Consider the following 12204-nt stretch of genomic DNA (forward strand, 5'->3'; position numbering starts at 1 on the left):
AGTGTGACAGGGAGCGTGGGGGGGAGAGAGAGAGTGGATTTTTGGAGCAGACACTGTGTGTTAGCTCCCTGCCTTGCAAATTCCGACCACTTACTCCACCCCTCTCTCATTCACTCTTAAATGCAAATAGCCTTCAGACCAGATAAGCAGCTGCTCCGAGGGACTTCCTCCCTCCCCCACCGCCGTGCTGTTTCTCTCCTCAAGCAAACACTAGCTGTGGACATTCCTTGCCTGCCTCTGCTCAAGCAAACAATTGCTGTGTTTGTTTTTTAGATAAGCAGCTCCGGGAGCCCCGAGTTCACAACAAAACAAAGAGAGTTCTTTAGTTAAAAGCATTATGGGAAAATTCTGGAGGTCAGTTACTGCGTAGTAAGATTAATCACTGTTTACACTGGCACTCCAGCACTGCAGCACCAGTGCTGTTCTCTTTATTCCTCTCGTCCATGTGGAGTACAACTAGCACTGTAACCAGGGAGATACAGCGCTGTATGTGCCTTGCCAGCGTGGACGGGGAGTAAGTTGCAGTGCTGTAAAGCCACTACCAGCGCTGCAACTCTCCAGTGTAGCCAAGGCCACAGATGGGGAGGACTGCATCATAGCTCTGTGGCCTGCCTATAGATGGAAGAGTAACTTCCTTCACCCTAGGCCCCACAGACAGGGCCGGCTCAACCCATTAGGGGACTAAGTGGTCACCTAGGGTGCTAACATTTGGGGGCGGGGGGGGGCGGATCTTCGGCCACCCCAGTTGGGGGCGGCATTTTGGGGACGGGACCTTCTGCCGCCTAGGGCGGCAAAAAAGCTGGCGGCGCTCCTGCCCACAGAATTTCCACCCTAAAACCCAGTTTATATGGGCTTTGTACTACAGGGGTCCTCTCTTACTGTATTCTAGTTTTTCCCCTCTGTGATGATGTTTATCTTTAATATGGCTGTTTTGTGCCAGAACAGACAGAGCTTAAAACTTGACTCATAATAGCAAGAAAAAAAATCCTCATGTACCTCCCATGAGTTTGTGGCATGTAAACATAAGATCTTTCTTTCTATGTGTCATCTCTAACCTACGTGGTCCATGCCACTCTGTGGAATGTGAAATGTCAATCCAAAAGATCCTAGTATAAGAAGAGTTCAGCTGAAATGGCAGAAAAGATAGAGGATCTCTAAGAAAAGCATTAATGCTTTCCTCTAGAATTGGGTCCTATCAATTTCTCTTGACTTGGGGCTTGCTACTGTAACTACCATATTTTTTACGCAGCAGTCCATGTATATCAAAAAGCTAATGCACGTTAACTTTTATTTATTATTATTAATCATGTTTGTTACAGTAGTGCCTGAGGACCAAATAAGAATGGGACCCAGAGTGCTAGGCAAACCCAAAGTAGCAGACAGTCCCTGAATCCAAGAGTTTACAATTTAAACACATCTACAGAACTGTCTGTTTTGCTGCTGACTGCTTTTTCTGTTGTCATTTAAGTTTAACCAACACCTTCATGCAATTTTAGGTGTGATTTTTTTTTTTTATTATTATGACAGTAATTGCCAAAATGAGGGAAATTGTCTAAAATGGTAGCACATGGACACTTATGTGTACAGCTGTACGGTGACTGGCACAGTGAGGCCTGGATGTTGGCTGGACACCTAGCTGCAGTTGTAATACCAATAAGAAGGACAGCAGTGCTCTGGGAAACATGAAACAAATAGTTGACTACCCATTAATTAAGAAAAATCTATTTTTATTTGACTAAAATCCGCAGATTAATTCCAAAATCCCATCAGAGCATCTTATATAAAGCTCAATTTAACCCTGCAGTGTGCATTTTTCAGGACTGCAGGACTTGGGCAGAAAGAACTCTTGCCAAGTCAGGAGGTTTGTTACTGAAGAGATTTTTGCAAGGAGACACCCGATAGAGATTATGATCTGCCTATTTACAAATGACTGATTTGGGGTGCGTCCATTTTTGTGTGACTAACTTGCCACCCTTTAAAGTGGTCTGATTATCACCAGTGCTGTGCAAACTCAGCCCTGCTTAAGTCTTTCATGTTGGGCACCCAAGATCACTAGCAACTTTTGGAAATGTCAGTGTATGTACATTTACACACAATAAAAAGTGTGAAATGTATAGTGGCAAACAGAAAAGAATACAAGAAGAAATAATGCTGGAAGCATTCATATAAAGGCAAATGGATAGGTACAGAGCACCACGAAACAGTCACAAATGCTTTATTTTAGTGTTTTGATTATTGCTGCCAAGCTCAATCATTGAAGAGCAGACACATTTTTATGCCTTCATCCCACAGCTAAAATGTTGGAGACGATTTTTCCTCCATGTCCCTCTACTGCCCTCCCCGTCCCTCTACTGCCCTCCCCCACACTTAGACATATTAGCAGATTGCTGTTGTGGCAGAGTTCCCCTCCCTGCGTGGAAGAGTTTCACACCGTCTCCTAAAGCTACTGGCAAGTAGCTCTATTGGCAGGAGTGCTGTAAGGACCATGTGGTTGGCAGTCTCTTCCACAGATATGTAGTCTGTCACCTGTCTATCTCATCCTGATTTTAGTCAGCATGGGAAGCAGGATTTTAGGAGTTCACACTCTTCACCAACACTTCACTTGAACACTTAAAATAGAAATGCATGCCACATCCACCTTCCATAGGCACCATATGTGGTTCAGATACCAGTCACCGAAAGTTAAGGTAAGGTCTCTAATCTCACAAACTGTGCTGAGCAAAGAAAGGAGTAGAACTTAATTTTTTTAAAGCATACAGTTTAAATTAGTCCTCACTCAGACCACAAAGTAATGCTTTGAAAGATGATCAATGCATCCAGAAATATTGTTCTGAGAAGTTAGGTTATTTGAAACTTGAGCTATTTTCTGAGATTCCGGAATCTAAGGGACTGATCCAAAACTGGACTTTGACAGGCTTGGATTAGGCTTTGAGGCCTAGATTTTTAGAGGTATTTAAGACTTGCTCCATTCAACATTCCAAGGCCTCAATTCCATTTTCAAAAGTTACATAGGGCTAAAGCCAGTTACATAATGCCTAGACCCTTAGGCACTTAACTCTAGGAAATTATTCATTGCTGTGAACCCTGAGTGAAGATAGGCATCTCCCTATGACCCAGAGTTAGGTACCTAACTACCTTTCTAAGGGGCTGGACTTAAGCCCTGTCCCTGGCATTCCCCCCTTTGGCTAGTTTAGGCAGTTTCCCACTCAGCTTGCTGATTCTGTAAATCCCTTTCTTAGGTGACTAACTCTCCCCATGGATTGTATAGGGAGCCTGGGCACTCAACTCAAGGCTGTAGATTACACTGGGTGGCAGAACACCTAAACGTTAGATGTTGTAATGCAAGTTCCTTTGTGAGGTTAGCCTCTAGGAGCCCAAGTTTCAATGAAAGTCAATTGGATTTAGGCTCCTCAGTGCCAAAGTCACTTCTGAAAATGGTTCTTAGGTCTTGCAATGCAGAGAGGAGCAATGCCTAAACACCTTCTAAAAATCTGGCCAGCCATGTATTCACGTAGCAGTTTGCCCTCTATAATAAACAACTATTCTATTATCTCACAACATTCCAGAGTAATGGAACGTGTGACATCACCGAGGGCAGAGGCCTAATTGATCTGGTATTTTACTACTGCAGCTGCCATCTTATGATCCACGACTTCTTTTTAAAAAAATGAAGTATTTAGTCCCATGCTTCCAAAGGTGACTTTCAAATGGCAAAATTAATGTAAGCCAATGCAGTGGTATTTGCCTGAGTCTGCAGACAACATAGCTGGTCCCGAGGTGTGAGCTACTCTAATTTATCTGAATGGGCTGTTAACCCTGAAACCTAAATATGATCATTTAAATATTAATATTCTATTACTGTTGACCAAAGCACAGCAAGTATGATCATGTTAGGAATACCTGCACAGTCTCCATGAAGTGGAATTTCATTCTGGTATTGTGAATAGGCAGAGCGTAGGTGAGCACCACCACTTTTTTTTTTTTTTCGCCCTCAGGCCAAACCCTGCTGTAGGGAACTATAACTTGACATGTGATTCAGTTTTCACAGATGTTGCAAGCTGAGCTGCACTTTATCTTAATGTGAAATTAAAGGAATACATAAACAAAAAATGATTTTTATACCAGACTTTTCTAATAAGTTTGAAGCAATTAATGGTCCCTATGTATCCATGGTAACTACAAATTAGTGAAATGAGGAAGCTTTCCAGTACTAGAATCTCCTTGGCATCCATGGTGCCCTCCTCCATTAGTGATGTCAGAGACAGATGCATTCTGGAATAGTCTGAGTGAATTTTGGAGAAGAAAATACATTTTTAAAACATACTTCTGTGCTCAGCATGATTGATGCAAACACTCAGCACCTACCTGTGTACTTAACTCAATTTCAGTTATAGTATGCACCTAGCATCCATGCACAATGTATTTACGTAGTAAAAATATATTTTTGAAAGGTTACCATTAGCACTTACCTAGCTCCTTTGGGACGCATGGCTCTAGGCACTAGGAGCTAGATCCAAGGGTCGTTGAAGACCATGGAAAGACTCCCATGGACTTCAATGGGCTACCTCCTAGTGTGAATTTTACCATTGACTTCTATGGGACCAACTGTCACAAGACCAGGATTTTCTCCCTGAAGAATTGTTACAAACTAAACTTGCAGGCCAAGGGGATGAGAGGGTGCAATCCAGTATGGTACCATCATAAACTCAACCTGTTGAATGACTACTGTAGTTGCTGACTCCTCAGTGGATGGTTGATTACTCAATGCCAGTCTCTAAATAGAGATTATTTTTAAAACCGATATTAAATCTTCAAATGCATTTGATTATATTTTATTTTCTGTTGATATATACATAATAGGGGATGTACTTATGTATTTATTTCTCTTCCCCCTCTGTCACTTCACTTGATTTCCTTCTCTCCCCATATATAACCTCCCATTGCAAATTCATTGAGCTCTTTATCACCTCCAGTATAGGGTAATATGTAGTAGATCCACTTTCCATAGCTATAAGGTGAATCCAACCACACTCTAAAATTGCCAAGCAGGGGCAGCTCTATGTTTTTTGCTGTCCCAAGCACAGCAGTCAGGCATTTCTGCGGGAGGTCTGCTGGTCACATGGATTCAGCGGCGTTTCTGCGTGTGATCTGTCAGTCCCGCGTCTTCGACGTACCTGCTGCTGTATTGCCTCCGAAGCCGTGGGACCAGCAGATCACCCGCAGAAACGCCACCAAAGGCTCCCTGACTGCTGCCCTCACGAAGATAGACACACCAAATTACCATATTCTTTCCCAGAACATTATGGGCTGAGTGTAGCTGTCTGTGTCTTGTGGGTTTATATTTTTTTAGACAAATATTGAGCTAATATGGTGGCTCATTTTGGTCTTCTTTCTTTTAAAGCAGCACTGTGTTCTTTCCGATGTTTCAAATGTGTGCAACAGAATGTCAGTGTTTGATCCAAAATATGTTTTATTACTTGCTTCCTTTTTCCTTAACATATTAGTAGTTTTTCTGGCAAGCATTGACTCCCTTTAAAGGTATCAGAACAAAGATGCCAGATACTAATCTTTACTCCAGGCATGTCTACTGTGGTATGTTGGCCCTACCGCTCCACGATGAGCATTTGATCTATACGAGCCTTCACAGCAGGGCTGGCTCCAGGCACCAGCAGAGGAAACAGGTGCTTGGGGTGGCCAATGGAAAGGGGCAGCACGTTCAGGTCTTGGGCGGCAATTCGGCGGTGGGTACCTCAATCCCTCTCGAAGCAAAGGACCCGCCGCCGAATTGCCACCAAAGAATTGAAGTGGCTTGGTAGGGCTGCTGCTGAAGTGCCGCCGATCGCAACTTTTTTGTTGTTGTTGTTCACTTTGCCGCTTGGAATGGCAAAAAAGCTGGAGCTGGCCCTGCTTCGCAGAGAAGTTAAGGACAGATCCATAAAGGTATTTAGGTGCTTACCTGCCTCTTTAGGCACATGGGTCCACCATTTAAGTGTCACTGATATTCTCAAAACCACCACTCAGCTGCCACTCAACCTGACAGGTTCCAAGTCCCCTATGCACCATAGTTTCTGTTGACCAAGAGGTGTAAAGCCACCTAAGAACTGCTGCCACCCCACAGCTAATAAGCTGCTTTGAGCCCTCGCTGCAGCCCCAAAGCAGATTTCTCAAACTAGACTTTCCCCTCCTATCTCAGGACTTAAAGAAAGAAGGGGCTTTCACAAGGGGCTGCAGATTGGCAAAAATAATAATTCAATAAAAATCAAGTAGACTGACTGAGGAGTCTGTTTTAAGCACTGTCTTACTAAAACTGCTGCTTCAACCTAAATACTTCCATGGATCTGCCCCACCACCACAAACACACGCAACTTTTTTTTTTTTTTCCTTCCCAGACCACTTTAAGTACTGGCCTATTTCACCTGTTGGGCTGATCCTGTAGGAGCTCTTGGAGCATGTCTAATAGCTGTTACAGAAGATAGCCAGGTGCAAACAAAGCAGGAATTTTTTGTATGTACCTAGTGGTTAGAGCACTCATCTGGGGTGTAGGAGGCCCAGGTTTGAATCGCTGCTCTGCCTGACTTGGAGCAGGGGCTTCAACCCAGCTTTCCTACATATTAGGTGAATTCCCTAACCCTGTGGGGTAGATCGCTCTCAATCTCTCCTGATGAAGCTGTTTCATTGTATTTAAATATTCATTGGCCAAGTCAGACTAGCTACACAGCCCAGTAGTTAGGGCACTTACCTGGCATGCGGGAGGCCCACATGCAAGTCCTTGCACCAATAAATGTATGTTTGTTCAACATGAAGCAGTTCCAACAGGAATGCTTATGAAGGACCCCCATCAGATACCCAATAACATGGTGGTTAGGCCCTCACCCAGGTGAGAAGAGCAGGGTTCAAGTCCTCACCACTAGGAATCCTGAACAGGGTGAGGTGTATCCCTCTGACCCATCAGTCAGGTGCCTAGAGGCCTAAATAAATAGGAATTAGGTGCCTAAGTAACCTCAAGGGTGCGGCCAAAACACCACTTCATTCCCCTGGACTTTACACCTGGCTAGTTTAGGTGGCTCCCTGCTCAGTTTCCTGACTGTTAAGGACCCTTTCCTTAGGTGTCTAATTTTACCTGTGCATTGTATGGTAATCCTGAGCACCTAACTTGAGATGAGGATTCCCCTAGGTGGCACAGTGCCTAGGGGTTGGGTGTAACAAGCCTAAGTACCTTTGTGGGGCCATCACATCCATAACAGGTGGCAAAGATCTATCAGGCAGGCCAGTCCACCTCGTGCTTGCTCTGTGACCACCTCGTTTTATAGATCATGTTCATGTCTGTGTATCATGTAGAGAGAATAAGTGGCTGCATAAACTTGCAAATATCAAAGACTAGAGATTCAGAATATAGTGAATATCGATATAAGAAACAAATGGTTACATATAAAACCTAAATCATAACACACTTTCTAGAGACTAAACTTAACTAACTGGTTAACCTCCTGTCTAAAGAAGCTTTATCTCACCCAAAGTCCTCTGCTGTGTTTAAACCAATGTTTGCTGAGATACCATTTTCATAAATGTGAACACATGGCCCATTTGCTTCTTCGGTGCATGACTGCCTTCTAGAAATATCCCCAAAGTTCATTGTTGCTGCTCTTAGACAGGATATCAACCCATGGCTTTTTCTTTTTTCCCTGTGTGCTGCTTCCCATCTCTTCATTAACATTTGTCTTCATATGTAAATATACATTCATTGGTTAGCCTACATGTTAATTTGCATTCCAACAGAGGTTTTCTTCTAGCTAGAAGTTAAAAAAGCTCTCTCCTTTTTCGCATTTGCTGCTGACTAATGCCTTCAGTGAGACTTTAAAAACATATTTTGTGTTTATGTATACATAATTTCTTACATAGCTGTAGATAGCATTCATAGCAATATTAATGACTAGTGTGACACTAGCTTTCATTTGAGACAACATATACCAGAATCAGGATGTTCCTGTAACCCTCTTGCCATTAATAGGTTCTTGGGTCACAGAAGGGGCTTATTGGAACCAGCATCAGCTAAACTCTTGCAGATCCAAGTATCAGTTACTCAACTGAAGCAAATACAACTGCTGGTAGAATATTTCATCTAATGTTCTGCCTAAAAAGTGATATGGGCTGGTGCCAAGTATGTTTGATTTTTTTACTGTGCTACAGAAATCTCTCAGCTTGTGCTTCTGATCAGCAAGTCCTTTTCTCAGTATACAAGGGCACTAACAATTTACAAACCCTGTGTGTCTTAACGGTATATCTTCAAACTTGATATCTAGTGACTTTTTTTCTGTGAGATTGAGTCATTCTTTAACAGCTTTCTGACTTTCAAATGCGAGTTCAGCAGCTGTGAATCTTGCCTGTTACAGTGAATTAAGGCATAATAGCACAATTCTAGCTGATCAGTTCTCTCTCCATGGATAAAGTGTGGGAAAGCTTTTTTTTTTTTTTTTTTTAATATCTTTCACCAGATGGCGTAGCAGAAGTAATGGTGAATAACACCAATTTCCTAGGTCCAGGTTCCCTGCAATGGTAGGAATTGATTTAGTGAGAGTTACTCAAATGATCCGAGCAAGTGACCTGTGGTCCACGCTTCAGAAAGAGGTGAAAACTCCCATAAGGTCGCTGCCAATCTGACTTGAGGAAAACTCCGAATATGGTGATCAGTTAAACCGTGAGCACATCTAGTGTCTCATCTTCAGCAATGGCCATAGCTGATGCTTCAGAGGTAGGAGACAAAAAAAAATTACCTGGCATGGTGGGGGGAATCCCTTTCTAATCCCTGCAGGTGACTGCCTAAAGTCCTGAGGCATGAGATTTTAGGAACACAATAAATGAACTGGAAGGTGTGACAGGTTGGGTCACAGAGACCCCCTTGCAACTGTCACCTGATGTACTGAGACTACCTCTGTCCCTGCTTTCCATGCCAGCCTGGGAATCCAGCACCCTGTCTTGTTGAGCCAGATATGCCAGTCTGCTCCAACACAGACCCAGGATCTGAACCACGTGCCCCAAAGCTACAGACTTAACTGAATACAGCTCAAGAAGTGCTCCTGTCTCCAGCACCCAGACACCGAACTCCAAGTGCGATCCAAACCCCAAATAAATCTGTTTTACCCTGTATATGCTTTATGCAGAGTAAAACTCATAAATTGTCCACCCTCTATAACACCGATAGAGAGAGATGCACAGCTATTTGCTCCCCCAGGTATTAATTACTTACTCTGGGTTAATTAATAAGCAAAAGTGATTTTATTAAATATAAAAAGTAGGATTTAAGTGGTTCCAAGTAATAACAGACAGAACAAAGCAAGTTACCAAGCAAAATCAAACAAAACATGCAAGTCTAAGCCTAATACATTAAGAAACTGAATACAGATGAAATCTCACCCCCAGAGATGTTCCAATAAGCTACTTTCACAGACTGGACTCCTTCCTAGTCTGGGTCCAGCAATCACTCACACCACCGTAGTTACTGTCTTTTGTTCTAGTTTCTTTCAGGCATCTGTTGGGGGTTGAGAGGCCATCTCTTGTGCCAGCTGAAGACAAAAGGGAGAGGCTTCCAGGGCCTTTTATATTCTCTTTTGTGGGTGGAAACCCCTTTTTGCACAGAAGAACAGTCACAGCAACAAGATGGAGTTTGTAGCCACCTGGGCAAGTCACATGTCCATGAATGATTTGTCTTTTTGCAGGCCAACGCCATTGTTTAGATGTTAGTTTGAATGTTCCCAGGAAAGCTCAGATGTGGAATGGTGTCTTCCAAAGTTCATTGTCCATTAAGTGTTTCTTGACTAAGCACTTACTGAGAATAATCCTTTCTCAAGAAGCTGACCAAATGCTTCACTGAGGCTACTTAGAATCAAACACATTGAGATGCAGATACATAGCCAGTATTCATAACTTCAGATACAAAAATTATACATACAGACAGCATAATCATAACCAGCAAACTACAACCTTTCCATAGACACCCCACTTGACCTCCTCTGTACAAGACCTGGTGCAACCATAGGACTCTGGTTGAAACAATGATCTATACAGTCACAGTTCATGTCAATAATGTCACAGAAGGGACTCCCAGGGCTGCTGAGCTCTGTTCCACCTCCCTCCCCATCACAAGCATCCCTGTCATCCGACTCATAAATTTATCAAGATGTAACTTAAAACTAATGAAGTTGTTTGCCCCTACAACCCCTATTGGATGGCTGTTCCAGAATCTCACTCCTCTGATGGTTAGAAACCTTCCAGTTTTCAGACTAAACTTATTTATGGCCAGTTTATACCAGTTTGTTTGTGTACCAACATTGTCCTTTAGCATACAATTCTTCTAGCTTCTTCGTATATTTTTAGAGAGCAATAGTATCCCCTCTCAGCCTTTGTTTTGCTAGGCTCAGCTATTTGATGGTTTGGCCAGAACTTTCAGAAGTGATTTTTGGCTGCCCAACTTAAGATTACATAAAGGGTCTTGCTCATGGTCATAAATCTGAGGAACAAACAATGGATATACTTTCCTAATAAAAGTGTGTGAAATAATTTCTGGGCGGTTTTGTGGGGGGGGGGGGGGGGAGAGGGTTTGCATCTGATAAGCTGCATATATAACCACTTAGGCTAAGTCTTATCCAGGGTCTGGCAAGGGCTGGAATGAGACTGATGTGGCTAAGTTGCTCATCTTGCACACTCATCACCTCTTTGACACTGAAGTCTTCCAGAAGTGTCCGCCTTAGACACTTCAGCACCACTGCATAAAGAAACTTGGTCAGCTTAATTAATTGCTCTGAGATGCAGTGTCAAACTGCAGAAGCATCTACGTGAATTAGAGGCCTAAATCCTATTTTTATAAGTACTTAAGAACGTAGGAGTCTAAACCTCATTGAAAATGAGACTTAGTGTCTAAGTTACATAGGCTTTATAGATGGACGATAGAAAATTTTACCTACAAATTTTAGTCTCATTTTGAATATAAACATTAGATGGACATACTCTCTTACACCTGTTTATGGAGCTGGAGCTACAACGACGGTACCAAACCAAATCATGCTCTTCTGTGGATTTCTCCAATCAATGTTTTAGTTTATCTAGTACTAATGACAACTTCTAGTAGAATGTAACTCATATCTCAATACTATTCTTGGAGGTGCTTGGGTTATAATTTTTTTGAGTAAGCTAGAAAATGTGTATACTTATCTACCACTTACTCATATCTATCAATCTTTGCTCAAAAAGTACCCATGAGGTCATGTGGGGGGACAGTGACAGAGAGAGGCAGGTGGATGTCTTCCTTCATCTAGAAAAGGTATTTCAAAAATTCTTTTAATTAAAAAAAGGAAACAAAATCCTTGTATAGTAGAGGTTTTTTTAAATTTCCAATTATTGAATGTTCTGTAAGCATTTTTCTTTAATTTTTAAAAAGATCAACCCAAACACCACTTTTAAGAACAAAAGGTACTCATGTACCATGCCACTGATATATGTTGCCATGATAAGAAAGCAGGATGCAAAGCAATAATAAGTTTAAGATATAGTTTTATTTGACTTCATTCTAAAAAAAGAGACATCCTATAACATACATGTCCAGTAAAAAGGTACTGCTCATCTTTCAGTGCTGAAGTTCCAACATTCTGAGCTTCCATAAATCTTATTGCCATCTTCAACTTCAGAGTTCCATTATCCCTTTATCTTCCAGCAGTATGAGAGATGATAAAATCACTATCACACAACCATGCCTTCTGTTTGCAATAAAAAGACATTGTCTTGATGCTAGACATATGTGTGGATGCATACTAGCAGGCTTCTATTCTTTTGTATCAGAATTTATATACAGACTTATATTTTTGGTAACTGAATTGATAGGTTGAATAGTTTTTTTGGTCAGGATAAACCAGCAACACTTAGATTTACAAGTGAAACATGTAGGGTCCTCTGTGACATTTGTCGAAAGTTGACTGAGGATATTTTGCCTGGCATGAGATTATATTAAACTCCTGTAGTAACATTTGTTGCCCTTTAAAACCTTGTGTATCCATTTCCTAGAAAACTGGAATGTCATTCTCAGCACTGCAAAACTCCCTTTCTGACTTGTACTGCAAACACAAATGAATTCTAGCTCAATTATTATTTCTCAATTATACAGTCCCATCGGGGTGAATAACCTATTAAAATATAAAAGAAGTAAACTTCCCTTCC

This window comes from Chelonoidis abingdonii, chromosome 1 (assembly GCF_003597395.2).
Source record: "Chelonoidis abingdonii isolate Lonesome George chromosome 1, CheloAbing_2.0, whole genome shotgun sequence".
NCBI classification, from domain to species: Eukaryota; Metazoa; Chordata; order Testudines; family Testudinidae; genus Chelonoidis; species Chelonoidis abingdonii.